Source organism: Chinchilla lanigera, unplaced genomic scaffold, assembly GCF_000276665.1.
Source record: "Chinchilla lanigera isolate Chin_1 unplaced genomic scaffold, ChiLan1.0 scaffold00082, whole genome shotgun sequence".
Taxonomy (NCBI): Eukaryota; Metazoa; Chordata; class Mammalia; order Rodentia; family Chinchillidae; genus Chinchilla; species Chinchilla lanigera.
The window spans coordinates 6,561,622-6,577,944 of NW_004955483.1; the positions used below are offsets into that span (position 1 = coordinate 6,561,622).

At 39.4% G+C, this 16,323-nt stretch overlaps 1 long non-coding RNA gene across 1 annotated transcript in view; it reads left to right on the forward strand.

Moving 5' to 3' along the window:
- The window catches only part of LOC106146527, a 121,262-nt gene extending 119,261 nt beyond the window's left edge, over window positions 1–2,001 (forward strand). The window contains exons 3-4 of the long non-coding RNA XR_001231006.1: window positions 974–1,111; window positions 1,559–2,001. This is a non-coding gene — a long non-coding RNA (uncharacterized LOC106146527). The remainder of the gene's footprint in view (window positions 1–973; window positions 1,112–1,558) is intronic.
- The last annotated feature ends 14,322 nt before the right edge of the window (window positions 2,002–16,323 follow it).

Here is a 16,323-nt window from a genome sequence, read left to right on the forward strand (position 1 = left end):
TACACTAGTCAAATTTTTCCAGGTGACTTTTATTCAAGAAACTATTTGAAGCAATTCCAGTTTCTCTTCTTCCATGGAAGAGATCACATTATTCAGTAATATCCACGAAGTGGTGGGAAAAGTGTTGTTTATCCGATCTTCTCTGCCTTGGACTGGGAAAATACCTTTGAAGATCTTTTAATAGATTTTTCAAGAGTTTCTTAACAAGGGTGAGCACATATTCAGCAACTACGTCAGACAACGAGTACATAACCAGGTGGTTCCAACTATGGAAAGAGTCCAACTCACCTTCCTAGTGGTGCACACCCGCAGCTCCAGGTTAGAATTACTATATTTACTTTGATTTATATGAGGAATGCTGAAGTGAACTTGCCTTGTAAAGATAAGCAAAGATGCTTATTTGCAAAGCCATTTCCAGTCATGCAGACAACCCCCAGAATGAAGGCTTCACCTGGGAACAACTGAACTGTTCTCTAAGACTCAGTAAGATGAGTGAGAAATTTTCCTTGCCAACCAGTCTTGATATGAGGTCCTATGTTTTCACAGACTCTGTTCATCTTTACACCCACCTGAGAAAAAATTCGAGAAGTCAGCAGTTTGCCCTTAACTGATTAACAATCTTAGCGATCTTAATACGGTTGTTAAATGTTTCTCTTAAATCTTCATGCATGTCAAAAGTGATAAGGACTTCTTCGTGTACTCAAAAGAGAACAGATTTTGTTTCTAGGATGCATCTTTAAAAGTTAAAATGAGTCCTTAGTTTGAACCAACATGACATAAGTTATGTTTCTCATTTGTATTGTTTTTCCTGTCTAGGGCGTTTTTTCCATGTGATTTTTCACTGTTAGCAGTATTACCGTTTCAGTTTTTCCTCAGGTTTTCATCTTACACAATCACAGTATGTTTATTAACCAAAGTCCCAACTTTATTTGGATTTCCACAGTTTTTCCCTAATACTGTTTCTCTATTCCAGGATCATATCTGGGATACCAGCTTGCATTTAGTTATCAAGTCACCACTGACCAGCAACAGTTTTCTACCTTTGCTTTTGTGATTCTGACTGTCATGTGTTTTAGACTGAGATTGTGAGATTTTGAAGGAACATTATTAGGTAAGGTGCCTTTCTCATTTCATTATTTCAGGGAGTACATGATATCAATACGACTTCTCACTGGTGAAGTTAAACTTGATTTACAAGCAAAGGTCATGTATACCAGGTTTCTCTCCTGAAAAGTTGCTATTTCCCCGCTTTTCAAACCTTCAGATGAAAGTTACTAAAACCAGTCTGTTACCTCTTGAAGGGGAACCTCTACATATAGTGTTTGATAATTATCATTTGGAAATTTCCATAGCGAAATCTGTCCCTTCAACCCCATTTATTTATTTACTAAGTCATCTATTTATATCAACATGACGATATGAATACTTATTTTATACTTTCATTTGCAATCCAATAGGATGTTATTTAGTTACTCAAATTGTTCTGGCTTTGGCCTTTAAGAGCTCTTTCAAGTTGCTTCTATCTCTCTTTGACACAATTCTACCCTTTTTTTGATAGCATTTCCTCATTTTCTGACACTAGACCATGCTCAAGCTCAACTTGAATTGTCCTCAACTCAGTTCTATAATCAGCAATTGCACCAAGGAGCTATGGTTTCTTTTGCAGGAGACGTATTTTGAAGCCAAGATATGGGTGGTATGTATATTAATGTATTTTTTAAAACAGAAATAAAATTATGCAGAAAATATCTTAGACATCTTTTATTATCAAACACCAAGATTAGCTAAGTTTAAATTAAGTTTTAATTCCTCGGTTGCATTGACCAGTATCTTCACAGTTATACTTGGGTTGATAATCCAACTTTATGTTTTCTGTGATGAATTGTTTCATTTCACAGAAACCAGAGGTTAACAGCAGGAGAAGAAAAGTAGGATAACTCTGAAACTTTGAGACCCTGGAGGGAGAAAACATGCACCCCATGGGGAACGTAGGGTTGCCACCTGCAGCCCACATGTGGACTTCATGTCTTAGGTGGAGCTGGCCCCTCTCACTGCTGTAGAAATATTTATAGGTAGTTTGAGGGTTGTCTTCATCAACTGATCAATTCAGGTTTGGATTTTTAACCTATCTTACATTAGTAGTTATTTTTCACTAGGATCAAGTGGTGAAGATGAAGAATCATGTCACTATTCAAGAACAGATTTTCTTTCTTTTACTTCTACATGAATGTCTACTTGGTCTTGAGCAAATCTCATAATCATCCTGCATTCCCAGTGTCATGGTGTCATTGCATATTTGCTGGCCTTGATTTGACTTTGAGAATTTAAAGATTGAGGGACTGCATTGCAGTGTCTCAGAGGATAGACAAAGCAGCCTTTGACGTTTCCAAGATGTGCTATTGGGGCAAGATATTTCCTTTTTGAAATACTCAGATGTTTTACTTGTAAAAAGATGGTGATGATGATGACCCTTAGCTCATAGCATTATTTTAAGGATTCAATTAGAAATATTGCGAGGCTGGGGATTTAGCTCAGCAGCACAGCACCTGCCTGGCAAGTGCAAGGTCGTGAGTTCGATTCCTGGTACTGGAAAAAAACCAAAACCAAAAAAGAAATATTGATAAGTGCTTGGTACAGTATCTGGTACATACAAAATGCTCAATAAAAACAGGCTGACATAGCTGTTTTTATTAAGGTTAGATTTTTTTCCTCATTTTATGAAGCTGCATAATATTAAAGAGCATTCCAAGGGTTTGGTCTTCTCCTACCCAATTCCTGCTGTTTGCTTTTGGTTAAGCAAGGTCAGCACCGTGCTCACAACCTCCTGAGCATTTCCGGCCAAGACTCAGCGACTCCCACTAGACTAGTAATGGCCTCTGCTTCTCTGTGCTAATGATAGCCAGGAGACAAGTATTGACTCCTCCAATAAGTCAAACCCAAACCTGGACTACATTCTGAAAATGTCAGCTGGCCCTTAATGATAAGTTACTTTAAATCTTTCAAAATATCATGTGTTTGTACTTAAAAATTCACCCTATGATAACAGCGACTGTCCAGGAACCTGGGGCGGGCGAGGGTTTTCTGGGTGATCATCTAGCTGCTGCAGTTCTCATGTACAAGTGAAACTATCTGGGGTTTTCTGTTGCCATGGAATACTAACTTGCCATGATAATAAATAAAAATTACCTTTTCCCATTGCATCTGGGAAAGCCTCTGGGTTATTTTTGTATTAGGTGTGTGCATAAGTGTGAGCATGGTTGTGTGTGAGTGTGTTTCTACATCAACATTTTGTGGTTCACTGTTTAAAACTTTCAGCCTTTGGCCTTAAGAATATTGGCTGGGGGCTGGGGATATATAGCTCAGAGCCATAGTGCCTGCCTGGCAAGTGCAAGGTCCTGAGTTAGATTCCTGATACCAAAAAAATAAATAAATAAATAAATAAAAAGGAATATTAGCTGATGTCGCTGCCTGTAACTGTAGGAGTCTAGGGACAGAGATCTGCAATGTCCCTGGATAGGTCTGCTCAGGTCAGCTGTTCTACAATTTAAAGATCTCTTGGATCCTGAGAGCAAACTAATTCATGGAATAGCTAGCCAATGTACTTTCTCTCTGGTGGTGCTTTACTTTATAATGTTAGATTCAAAGAAACAATCACTTTCTGGCCTAGCCAATGTCAAATAAATTATATTCTTGAAGGTGCCACTTGTATACATTTTGGTGTTACAGAAGCTCAACCTTACAGTCTCAAGAGAACCCAAGGACTTTGAATCAGTTCTTCAATTCTAGGAGGACACTAGTGGGTCTTTTCTGAAAATAAAGAATTCTATTTACTATTCTCAGGTTTTCTCTTCAATTTAGACTTGTGGCAGATTTTAGAAGTAAACCTTCTAGGTTACTGATTGAAAGAAGTGTTTCCAAAGTTTTCGTCCAAATTGGTTTATGCAGGCAAACTAATCTATGGGATTACAGGTCACTCTAGTTGGATTGCAGGACACTGGTTAGCCTTTGGGGACATTGACTGGAGTGGGGTAGCAGGGTTTCTAAACTGCTGAATTGGTTTGTTTCTGGATCTGGGTGTTGGCTACACAACTGGTAATTTTACAGAAATTCATCACAAGTGTGGTTTGTATGCTTTACTGTATGTATGTCATGCTTTACTTTTTATGTGATAGCCAGACAATGAAATATTATTCTGCAAAATAAATGATCTATCAAGAAATGAAAAGATGGAAAGACTTTAAATGCATAGTACTAAGCAAAAGAAGCCAATCTGAAAAAGGCTCCATGCAGTATGAGTCCAACCATATGACATTCTGGAAAGAGAAAAATTGGGGAGAACACAAAATATCAGTGCTTGCCAGTTTAGAAAGGAGGAGGGGATAAAGAGGCAGAACACAGAGGATTTTTAGGCATGTGAAACTATTCTAACACTAAAATAGTGGTTACATGTCATTAATTTGTCCAAATCCACAGAATGTATAACATCAAGAGTGAACCCTGATGTGTTCACCTCTTGTGATGTTATGTGCCATTCTCACGGGATCTGTCAATATTGAGGGAGGCTGTGTATATGTGGAGGGCTGGGGAGAATGGAAGCTTATGTGGTGTCTCTGTGTTGTGTGCTCATGTCTGTTGTACACTTAAAACTGCTCTAAAATATAAAGACAATAATTTTTAAAAAGCATACATCTATTGTATCAGCAGCTTTTTGTTACTGTAATAAAAGGCTGAGTTGCTCACCTTATGAAGAGAAAAAGTTCATATTGGTTCACAGTTTCAGAGGATTCAGTCCAAGACAAGTTGGCACCCTTGCTTTGGGCAAGGCAACACATTATAGCAGGAATGCACTACAAAGCAAAACTTTCCACCTCATGGCCCAGAAGCAAAAGAGAGAAAGGAGGGAGTGTGAGATCCACAGTCCATTTTAAGGGCATGCCACCAATGACCTAAAGACCTCCCACTAGGTCCATCTCTTAAAGACTTCACTACCTCTTAATAGCACCACTGTGGAGATCAAGACTCTAACGTATGAGCCTCTGAGGGACACTTAGGATCCAAATGATATTGGACACAAAGTTTGCTTGTAAACAAGAACCTTTCCTTTTGGACTGAAATAAAACTGCCTACTTCCATCTCCCAGGATGCCCAAGCCATGCTGCACACAGATGATGAATAGTACTGGGGAAAGGGCTAAGTCAAGGGGCTCTTTTATCAAATTCTTTCCTCCTCTGGGAGAACAAATCTAGTGGGATGGAACAGACAGCTTTTAAAGTACAAATTATTTTATTATAAAATTATTTACTAATATTTGTTAAGCAGAGCAGCAAACAAAAGACTAGGATAAGCTAGTGCTTCTCTGTGTGAAATATTGGTTACAAAACCCCCAGACTTCTGCTTGGTTCATAATTATTTAAGGTGATTTTAAATTACTTAGATGAGAAAGTGGGCAGGAAAATCATCAGATATGCACATGGTGCTGAGCTTTTATGAGTAGTAAATGCCTGGAAACTGTGAGACCTGTTTTACAAAGCTGAGTACACTGAAAATGCAGCAGATGAATTTCACTGTGGGCAAGTTTTGACGGAGTACAAAACATTTACTCTTCATTCATACATTAACGTGTAAGACTATCTATCAGGTGTCAGTTGTTGCACAGGTACTCAGATTCCTCCCTACAAGTACTCAGTCATGGGGGAGGTGGTAAAGTCCAATAACAGCAATGAAGGATGGTATGTGCTGTGATATAACTTCATATAGGCTGCAGTGGCTTCATATGCACACAGTTCTCAGCACATGAAAAGGTGGTTAATCAGAAGGCAGGAACATCCTCCAAACCAGCAAGAATGTCTGTGTCCCCAGCGTGCAGTGCAAGACAGTTAAGTAAAGAAAAGCTGGCAAAGTTTCAGAGGAGAGTAATTCAAAAGGAGATTAACTTCTATTCAGGGACATCACATGTTGGAATATATGAGTCTCATGAACAGCATGTAGCTATCTGACCCCTCCTCCTCATTCTTGACTCCTTCTCTCACCCACTCAGTGTTTTTGCTGCTTTAATAACCCATGGATAAAGAACTGAGAGCTGAAACTTCGTTTAAGCAACATTGGGGAAGAAGACATCCATGGGTTGGGATCTTAGTGGCAAGAATAAAGTTGATCTATGTGGCAAAGTGAGGCAAACATCTGAATTTTCAGGGTGGAAAGTTTATGTCTGTATAAAGGTATGTTTCTGATATGTGCTTTATGTATGCCTTATGTTACTGTCATGGAGAAAAAGAAATCGGAACCTCATCTGTAGCAATAAACGGGGGGGATTTGTTAAATTTTATAAAAATCATGCAAACAGAGCTGGCTCGTCTTTCCTTTTGCACAGCGGATGACATACAAGGATGCAGCAAATCTCAGAGTCCTAGAACGATGGGACGACCATGAAATCTGGAAAAGTATAAATTCAAGATACATGAAATGATTTCTACTTAACATAACTGAAGATAAAAGTCTAGGCATCAATTTCACCCAAAATTATGCAGACCAAAGATAAATAGCAACAAAATGAATAATGGTAGTATTGGGTTATAGCCCAAAGAATAAAATAAACATTCATGCGTCCAAATTGATAGGAACATGGGATTGAATAGATAAATAAATGAGAAGAAGAGACAAATCTTTACAGAATTCTAAATACTCTATGTTTGATAGTTTTACCTCCAGACAGGGCCATTCATTTCCCTCCTCGAAAGGGTAGGATGGACTTTAATAACTCCCTTCCAAAGAAGAGAGCATGCAATTTACAAAATAGCAACTTTGCAGTGGAGAAACATCACTAGCAATGAATTATGGTATTACATATGCTTGGATAGGATGTGACCTCCTCATGGGACTCTTTCAGAGATAAAACATCAGAGAAACCCAAGTTTGAGCATCATTCCACAAAACACCAGAGCAGTATTCTTCAAAGCCACCAAGGTCATGAAGAACAAAGCAAATCCGAGAAATTCTTCCATCAGAAGAGACTAAGGTGACACGACAATGAAATGCAATGTGGCATCTCCAATGGGATTCTAAAACAGAAACAGAAAATTCACAGAAATATTGGCAAATGCTAAGCAAAGTTTACAGTTTAGTTAATAGTGTTGTAGCTGTATTAATTTCATAGTTTTGAAAAATGTGCTGTCCTATTGTATGATGTTAAAATTAGGGGAAGGTGAGGGATGGTTGTATGAGGAATACTGTACTATCTTAGGACTTTTCTGTAAATCTAACATTATGGCAAAATAAAAACTTGTCTTTAAAAGTATATAGATTCAAAAAGTATTTATTTAGGTTAATAAATGATAGATTTGTGATGTGACATTTAGGCAGCAGGACATATTTTATGTAAATCTTTTATCTTTGGGATATTCATGAAGGATTAAAATCAATCCATTCTGCCACTTACTAACTATGTGATGTTGCTTTTTCTGACTGCAGTTTCCGTATCTTTAATAGCTGGGAGACCACTGTCCGCTTTACTTGATTACTAAGTGGATTAAATGACATAAACTGTATAAAATGCATAGCACAGAACCTGGCACAGAGGATAATTATTAAACAATGCATTTCTTCTTTTTCCACAATATCTACCCTACCTTGTCACTCTCAGGTAAGGTGTAGGGTTTTTATAGCAATTGTCATAGAAGGATATTTTAACTGCAAGAAGGAAAGTGAACACAAATGGTTAATCCTATAAGGAATTGTTTTAGTAAGACAAATTAAATGCATAAAATTAACATTTAAGAATTAAATAGAAATGAATAGAAAGCCAACTGACCAATTAAAGTTTGATGACATGTGGTGAAAGGTTGAATAACTTAAAGAAGAGTCCCTGGAAGAGGTAGGATTTATATATGGCGGGGAAAGAATCAGTTGGAGAACGGAAGGCAAGTTACTTCAGAAGCAAAAGCTGAACTGTATGGGCCAATGACCCATGGACCAAAATGCAAAAAGTTTGGTGTCACCTCTGCTTAGTTTTCTCTTTTCCCAGGACTCTCCTTGCTCTGTCCTGATTTGGCCTCTCTTTTCCCCTTTAGGTCCTAGATCCTCTATGTGACCTCCCAGGTGTTGAGACTCTTTGTGATGTTACCTGAGCCTGTTCTCAAAAGCCTTCCAGACCTCTGGCCATTTATCACAAGATATCAGCCAGCTGCCCTGATCCCATAGGCTTTTCTAGACTTCAGATGAAAACCTTTACCATAAATGGTCTAGAATGGTTGATTCAGCTCTTTTCCCCAGTGAGCACTTAGTTTTTAAGCTTCTTCATTGCAAAGAATGATTGAAGTAGAAATTTTAGTCACTTGGTTATGGCTGAACAAGTGATAATGACTTGGGGCAGTGTCCAAATTTGTCTGCATGCAACTTGGCTAAAGTTGGTCTGGGTTGGAGAGTACAAGAGTGATAAAGGTGGAGCTGAGTTAGGAGAGACCAGAGATGCAAAATCTAGGAAACATGAAAAGCTGGTGAGTATAGTTCATCTGAATCAGGTCTTCTCAACCCACTATATTATGATAAAAAGAAGGAAAACATTGTTGGATAAGTGTTCACTGTATGGAGATACTGTACTAAACATTTTATATACCTTGTCCTGTAATTCTCTAAGTAAGCCTATAGGTAGTGATATCCCAGTTTTTTAAGGTATGAAAATTATAGTCAGAGAAAGCATAAATTTTGTAAGATCATACTCTTGGTTAGTGGCAAATTAGATTGGTTTTAGTCCTTGATAAACACTCCCCAAATAAAAGACTTGCGTGAAATAGTATGATCGAGATATAACATTTTGGGCTACATTTTGCTCTGTGGCGGAGGCTGTCCTGAGCATTGCAGAATGTGTAGCAGCGTGCCTGGGCTCTTCCCCTCAGATGCCACTAGCACCATGTCCCCACGGCACTGTGACAACCAAATGTGTGCTCAGATAGAGGCCAGTGTCCCTTGGCTGCAGAACTTCGCTTGGAGGAGAACCTCTGGGAACTGAGGGGCTGATTGCTGTTACTGTGAGTACTTGTTCTGTAAGCAACATGGATTTAATTTCTGATGAGGCGTTCTGTTTGGGGCAGGTGTGTCTCTTGCCTCAGTGGCTTTAATCCCGTACTCTTAGCTGATGGATCATGTTCTCATTTTTCTAGGTAGGATAGAAACAAGAAACAAGTTCTGGCACAACAGATCTTTGTGTGTGATGTGAAGAGTGCCCTGATCAGCATTCTCTGTGCCTTCAAGGAGGACTGCGAAGAACATTCATATTTGCAATCGATAAGCAGATCAAGGATTGGATGACTGATACATTTTAGGGAAATTGTCTTCTTTTTGCAGTGTGAGCATGATGCCTGGATAAATGAGGGACTCCTCTGCTACAAGGAGGGCAGGGTAGACCAGCAGGAGGGGAGGCACGGCCACAGCCACAGAGCTCTTTATGGGTTTCCCCTTGTGGGCATTCTCTGTCTTCCTTCACTCCCATTGGTATGTAGATTTGTCACTGAAATGGAATAGGAAAATAGCATGACATTTTGAGATTTTCACTGTATTCTAATTTTACATCGCACCCCCCCATCCAGTCCCTATTGACTTCTGTCTTTCATTGTTTTCTCCTTCTTTGTCCCCTTCCTTCAGTTTATTATCGTTACTTATTTAAGAAATAGTAATTAAGTATTTATTTTGTCCAAAGCCAAACAGATCGAGGATGGCTGGTACCTGGAAATTCTGTGCTGCTCTCCAGCCAGCAGGAGGGAGGCCCTCTGGGCAGGTGGCAGCAGCAGCAGTGGGGAAATATCCAGGAGAGGCAGGTGAGATACACACAGGAGACTGGAAATGTTCTCCAGCCCAACACGGGATCAGCAAGCATCTAGTCTCCTTAAGAAAATGATCAGAATGGAACTCCTCTCGAAAGAAGAGTTGTCCTAGACAACTTACCCGTAAAGAGGAGGAGAAAATAAATCACACGCCAGGGAGTGGGACTGAGTGGCACCAGTCCTCAGTTGGCTGAAATACTAGCTCCTTACTGAGGGCGGGGACACCTTGCCATTTCCACTTCTATCCACTGTGAATCAAGGTGATTGGTCCTGGGCCTCTGGTGCTCCTGTTCTGCTCCCTATGTTTCAGTGGTCTAGGAATGGGACAGCACACCACCTTCAGGGGTCCAGAATCCAAGCATTTCCTTGTTCTGAGGGAGAAGTAGGGCTTTGACAAAACAAGATTAAGAGACGAGGGCCCATGCCATGGTTCTCAGAATCCTGCCTTTAACTCACTTGTGTTCTTATGTAGCGCACCTGGGTTGTCCTGCATGGGTATGTGAGAGTGTGTGTGTGTGTGTGTGTGTGTGTGTGTATGCACGCACGTGCTTGTGCATGTGAAGAAAGGACTGCATTGATTTTTCTTCCAATACCATATGAAGTCTCATAGCATACACTCTGCGTGGAACAAGTATTCCTAAGACAGGTCCACGCTGGGCTTCCGGAAGTCTGTGGATCTCTGAAATTACAAGCACTAGTGAATTTTTTCTTAGCAAGGAGATCCTTGTGTTCTTCAAATCTCCAAGCAGCCTGTGTGGCTTGCAAACAGCCTTGCCAGGAGAAACAAGATCCTGGTTGTGACTGGCAGAGCCCTCTCTCTCCCCTCACCCCTGCTTGTTTTCACAGTCCTCTCTTTTTACAAACTCCCCTCCCTCCATTTGCTCCATTAGAATGAGTATTCTCTCAGAAATCCATTCGAGAATACAAGGAAGCATAAATCAGTATCATAGGGTCTGATCTAAAACAACTTTGAGAACTACCATACAGTGCCACAGATTTTTGTTTACCTCATTTTAATTCTCACAACAGGGCTAATCAGGTGTTATTCCTCTTGTCTAGATGACAGACTGAGGCTCAGAGAGGTAAATTAGCCCAAAGATGCATTGCAGCTGGGGCACAAAACCTTCACCCCTGATGCTGGGGACAGTAGGCACTCTTTCTATTACCCCATAATCCTGCTAGGCTGGAATACGAAGACCAAGATCACCAATCAAAGATCTACCCAGGATGTTTAAAATGCTATCAGTTGCTCTTCAGACCACAAATGTCACCAGACCTCTCCTCGTTGCTTTTAACCACTACAGAAAGTGAGTCCACAAAGAGCCATTATCAGCAATGTCAAAGAGTGCAGGAGACTGGGTTTCTTGTTCTTTGTTTCTCTTGAGGCCTTTAAACAAATGACAATGATGAAGAACAGTTATTAAAATAGAAACCAAGTGTAAAACCAGCACAGAAATCTGTGTTGATAATCGTGGAATCTGACTGTCTTGCCTCCCTCTGGTGCAGCAGGAATCCAAATCCAATAGGCCAGGCAGGTCTACCCAGCTGAGAATTGAGGCCATTATCTGATTATTCAAGGTGAAAAAAAAAAAAAAAAAAAAGAAACCACTATTGCTTCTATCACCTGGAGACTTCAGGCATTTTGTCTTTCTTAAGAGGAGGTTTCTTTGGTCTAACTTATCTGAATAATCCTCTCGTTCTTAGCTTTGTTTTCCTTGGTGTTACTCTGATCAGAAAGAAGCTGATATTTCTGCAGCAAAACCATTTACGAATTTCATGGAAATAGTGCTATCAAAAACAATTTTCAGCAGGGCAGAGGCTTCTTTTCACTAAGCTGCTCAAACACACACAGGCACACAATCAGGATTCTTTGGTGTGTGCACAGAGCACCTTTATTTTATCTACAGCTTTCTAGCCTCTTTCACCTCATGCAGGAATGCTGCATGGTATATGCATAGATCACATTTACGATCAGCTAATTTTGCCCCTGCTTGGGGATCTCCCTCTCTTTTCCTTCCTCCCACCCATCACATCTTGCTGTTCAGTGCTTCTAAAAGCCCCAGCAAATATCTACAGAGCTGTGATACCTTCAGCAAGCCCTTGCTCTGTTACGAGCTCGCAAGCCACACAATGCCAGCGCCTCTCAGTAATCTCCTGTCAAGCTGCCTCTCTACCTTCCCATCCTCATTCCAGGAGCCTATTAAATTAATGAGATAGAAGTCAGTGCTACAGCGGGCGACATGTTATTGGTGTACAGCGCCGGTGCTGTTACAGTGTGCCTGTTTTCTCTCCTGGGACATTTAATTTCCGCTTCTCAAATGAGCTGCGAAGCTGTGAGGCCTGGCAATGTTCGTTCTCGGCACTCTGTGATGCAGATAATGAGGGTACTGATAGGTGCCTAGGAGACTCCAGTGGCTCCGCGCACAGCCATGGTCTGATAATGCTTTATGCCAGCAGTGTCACAGCGGAGCCACTATCATCCCTCAAGGAATGGTTCATCTTTATGTGTCATACAGCACCTGTCACCTAAATGGCTAATGGGGAAGCAAAGTAGAACCTTAGTGCTAGTAATCTTTGTCACTTAATAATTTTAAAGGTATCAGACTTCAGTGGTGCCTGCAAGTTCTTTTAAAAGTGCACTCACCGATTTTATGTTGTTTGTGGTGGATTAAATGTAAATTGAGAAATCCATGGTGCTGTTTTGTGCAAATCTAATTTAGTATAATTTGAATAGCCAAGTAATTAAAATGTATTATAGGTATAAGATGCTGGGATGGTGGAGTGCCTGCATTTAAGAGGAAGATTTATTGGGCTCAAAGCATCCACAGTGAACCTTCCACAACCACATTAGCTAACATCTGTTGGAAAATGTCGAGATGCAGGGCAGAAGACATGCAGGAGGAATATATGCTTTCATGACTTGGAACGACAAACCGGAAGCATGGGGCGGCACTTGCAAGTTAAGTTGATTAGGAATAGGTCCTGTGTGTACCTGGGCACACACACGCATGCAGGAGGGGTGTGTGGCTGTATGAAGGGGCATGAATATGCACACATAGGTACATACAAACACACATCCCTTCTAATTAATGTCTGACCCCTGCAGAGTGGGAATTGATGTTTGATTGGATTTAAGGAACAGGGTAATAATAACAGGAGAGTTAATACAAAAGATGTCTGTGTTGATGCTGCACCATTAGTGTTTCCTGGCAGATTATTTTGTTTGCTTTGCCTAAGTGCACAAGATTATAGGAGGTGATTTAGTAGGCTAGAGCACTGGATTCTGAAGGGAAGCCAAGCGAATTTCAATCACACCTACAACCAGACTGTTAATCTTTGAGGAGTTACTGCACCTGTGCTGGCAAAGGTTAAGAGGCGAGAGATTCTAGGAGGCACAGATAGAGCAATTGTCCAGTGAAAGGGGGAGAGGTAGAAGGGACCCATTATTCTCTTAGGGGATAAATCAAAGGACATTTTGAAATCTGAAAAATATGCTTATAGATAAGTACAAGATATACTGCCCAAACACAAAACATGTTCCAAAGAATTATTGGTCAGGAGACAGTCCAGATGAGAGATCGTCAAATGTAAGGAAAATATGTTTAAATAACAATGCATATGACATTCTTTTTTCTTCATCATTGAGTAGCTTGGGATTGTTCTCAAATGTAAGCCTTGAGAAAAATAACTAAATAACATAGAGAAACTGAGGTTCTGGAGGATATTTTGCATTTCCATCTCTCCCTCAATCACACTTACTAACCTGTTCCTAGATCTTTGGTCAAATAGGAGCAAAGCTAAAGGGAAATCACAAGGATGTAAACAACTTCCTTCAAACGATTAATCTTACCCTACCAAACTCAGGCTATTACACATTGGATGTCCACAGGTACAAATGTATAGTTCAGGGACCTTAAGTCTCTATTTTATTCCTATTGCAGAGGAGACACCGATAGCTGGCTGTTTTGAATAAACATGTAGATTTTAAATAATGTTTTTAAAAGCATCCTCTGGTTTGTGATGTCTGAGCCAAAAGCATGTATTGCCACAAATGTTGGAAACATTTACTAACACCTGCAGTCTGTCTCCTTAGTCATGTATCTCTTGACAAGTAAGAGAAGCACAAATATAACAGTCATCAAAGAAAAAAAGGAACTAGTAATGAAGAAACTAAAAATGGTTGTTTTTGCCCAATGGAATGATAACATGATATTTAGCATATATTAAAATTGGTCACATTTCTTTGGCATTCGTTAGAAGATTATTAATCACCAAGAGCTCTTTGGGGATCCTTATGGATTTAATTCATAAGCTCTATGCAAAATCTGTTTGAATTTAGCATTCATTAAAGTCCACTTAATATAAAATGTCATATTTTAGGTCAGATTTTCATTTCATCGCCATTTCAATAGGAAGCACTGCTGGTGCTTTGAAAAATCACCGAAAAGATGGCTTTTCTGAGGTGCGAGTTTGAAAGTCAATATTGTCTGCATGAAAAAATAGAAAAAAAAAAAAAAAAAAGAAGGAAGCTAACAGATCAGATGTCTGACTCCTTTCATTTATTCAAACCAAAGGTTTTGCCACACACAGAACACGGAGGTAATGACGGTGCATCTGTTGCAGTAATACAGTGAACTGGGAAGATCTAACTACGTGCAATTCAATAAAGTATATTTAGCATATTTTCATTGCACCAAATATCAGCTGATCCACCTCTTATTAGTATAAATGGCATAGATTAGTGTCAGGCATTTTTTAACAGTGAAGAAATTACAGGAGTCTGCAAGGCTCATTAGGTTCTGGCTGCATGTTAACGAGGGACCAGGCCTTACTAATAAGAAGAGGAAAAGATAAAACTAAGCTGCAAGAGAAAAAAGAACAAAACACTCTTTTAAAAACCTTCTGGTATTTATAAGTGAAGAGACTGCACCGGGAGAGTCTTTTCTTTCCTAATCTCATAGGCATTTGTGAAGATGCGTACGTTCCTTTATTATTATTTTTTTTACTATGTATGAAAAATTATCTAATTTCAATTAATGTCAAATACATACAGAAAGCACACAATTTTAAATGGGTGATGTAGTTGTCAACTTTTGCTTTTGAATAGCTGTTCTGAAGCTGAGTTCAGGTTTTGTGTTTACATTTTTTCACCGCAATCAGTAATGAAGGTGGTAAGACCGCCTCAGTCTAGAGAAATAAAAGGATTTGAATCTCCTCCCTGCTTCTACACCTCACTGGGTTGGAAAATCTGGGTAGCAATGTTCACAAAGCAATCATTCCTTGGGAAGGAAGATAAAATGAGAGTTTCTGTCATTCTATCCAACCAAGGCAAAAGAAGGCTTTTGTCTATCAATTTAAATGATGGTGTGATAAATTCTGATTGGAAAGCAAACATGCAATTCTGTTATTAGCATTTTGCTTAAGTACTGGGAAATTAATCAATAAAACCTTACACTACAGTACAGGAAAAAGTAAGAACCACACAGAACACAATAAAAAACAAAAGTCTTGGCTAGAGTGTGCACTGATTTGGAACCATGTCAGGAAGCAAAAAATTGAAAGTGCGGGAACACCCTCTGGGCCCAGGACATGCTATGAAACACTTTTAAAAGGAGAGAGAAAAGTAAGGTATTTGTCACTGATTCTTCTAAAACTATGTAAATGTGTGCAAGTGCACACATGTGTACATTCACAGTGGAGCGATATTATTACAAAGCATTTGAAAAACAACACCAGAATAAATGTAGATGATTGTCTTTTAATGCAAAATTAAAACCACTTGTATTTTGCCCTTCTGTAGAGACTTTTAGTCAACAATATTTTAATATTCCTTTTAGGCCATATTGTTAGAAAGTGATGAGTTTTACATTAAATGAAAGATAAATGTGCTAAAATAACAGCCTATTGGTGAACAGTCAACAATAATTAATGTGGAGTTGAGGTTGTTTTGAGTCATCTTCCATTATGTTTACAGTGTTTTTTTTTTTTCCCATAAGCCTAGGAAGTGCATTTCTTTTAAACCCATCCCTCTCTGCTCCAATCATCTATTAATTTCTCCCACTGTATTCAGAATGAAAGTGAAACGAACTTGGTTCTTGAGGTTTGTTATGAATCAGCATTATCACAAGCATTCTTACAGTTCTAAGACATTGCTATTTTTGGTAGACAATAATTAAAGTGAAATAGATGGGCAGCTCCTAGCATTGGCCCATGTGGTGACTGCAACACTTCTGCATGGTGTGTATGAACAGGAAACTGCTTCAATTCTGGGGTGTGCAGTGATGAATATTTAGGGCGCTTTGCATTCTGCTTTGGCTCAAACTCTTCCATTGACCGATGAAACTGTACATATCACCTTAATCTGCATTAATAAGGATAAAGCTTTCACTTCTCTCTCTACCTAACCTGTATTCAAAGACCCATAATTAGGGGCAAATTATTGCAAATACAGTAAAGCATGCAGAAATGTGTAATGTACACATATATACAAATGTGTAATGTACACATA